This window comes from Sinocyclocheilus anshuiensis, unplaced genomic scaffold, assembly GCF_001515605.1.
Source record: "Sinocyclocheilus anshuiensis isolate Anshui unplaced genomic scaffold, SAMN03320099.WGS_v1.1 scaffold1170, whole genome shotgun sequence".
In the NCBI taxonomy this organism is placed as follows: Eukaryota; Metazoa; Chordata; class Actinopteri; order Cypriniformes; family Cyprinidae; genus Sinocyclocheilus; species Sinocyclocheilus anshuiensis.
The window spans coordinates 1,471,283-1,472,601 of record NW_015538055.1 but is presented as its reverse complement, the minus strand read 5'-3'; the positions used below and the strand labels follow the sequence as shown (position 1 = coordinate 1,472,601).

Sequence of the window (1,319 nt, the reverse complement as noted above, 5' to 3'; positions counted from 1 at the left end):
TTACATGAACGTTTCTTTATGGTGGAAAAAAGTTTTTTTTATATATATATATATATATATAAAATGGTTTACCAAAAGGTTCTTTGGAGAACCTAAAATGGTTCTTCTGTGGCATCACCGCGAAAACCCTTTGGGGCCTTTATTGTGACAGAATTTTCATTTTTGGGTGAACTATCCCTTTAAGAGTGTACTTTTCTAATGAAGGAATGACTTTAAAGACTTTTTACAGTGCATATGTACTTGACTCATATGGGTCATTTTTGTAGTGTTTTTGTGATTTTGGAGCTTGACAGCCCCCGTCCTTATTCACCTTCATTATACTGACAAGAGTGATAAGGATATGCTTTAAAATTCCCCTTTCGTGTTCAGGATATAGATAAAAGAAAGTCACACGGGTTTAGAACAACATTAATAGACAAGTGGTGCAATGTTGCATTCGGTTTTTCTGATTAAGAAAATCCAGGAAAACACTGTAGCTCAGTTTAATGCCGGTTTTGTTTTTGTTTTGCTTTTTCAGATAAAGAAATTTTCAAACATTCAGATTTGACGTTTGAGTTATGAATTAATTTCTCACCTTAGCGGTGTTGTCTGTGGAGACTGAGAAAATGTGCCCATCTTCTGAGGCAATACAGAGGTAGGAAACAGGGGCAGTATGACCTTTCAAAATCCCGGTTGGCTTTCTGCCATTTCAAAATGTAAAATAACTAGCCTGGCAGAGAACATCAGTATTTGAACACACAATATCATCAGTGTGTATTTCATATTCTCTTAAATAACAGAAAAGCAGTTGTCCAGAAGAATAAAAACTAAGATCCAAAATTTAACCCTTGTGCTGTGTAATTTGGTGTACCCAGTCAAAAATGACCGGCCTTTTAAAAATTGCTTGTAAATCTCTCATTATGCTATATTATCACCAAATCTTGGATTCTTGGATCTGAGGTGCATAACAGTGTTGCCAAATCCAAGTTTTTTCTGCAGAATTGGGCTAATTTTATACTGTTGCCACGGGTTGTTTTTAGTCTATGGCTTGAAGCGAATCACCCCGACCACCAGAACGTGATTTTGACTAAGGGGGATCCCTGCGGAATGCGATTTTGATTGCCAATTTCCTCCACAACATGACTGGGCTAGTTTTGGCTACTATAGTTATGAGAAGCGTTATACATGGACGCGCGTGTGGTTGCTTAACTGTATTAAAGCTTTAATCAGAATAAAACCGTATATTAAAAGCTAACAGAAGCAGTAGCATTTACAAATAACAGCATATCTAAAAGTATGAGACAACAACAAACAAAAATCTTAGGCCTACCATTAATAGA

General features: G+C 36.2%; 1 pseudogene; it reads right to left on the bottom strand.

Moving 5' to 3' along the window:
* LOC107683404 (WD repeat-containing protein 49-like) overlaps positions 1–1,319 on the bottom strand; it is a 14,422-nt pseudogene that overhangs the window by 5,885 nt on the left and 7,218 nt on the right.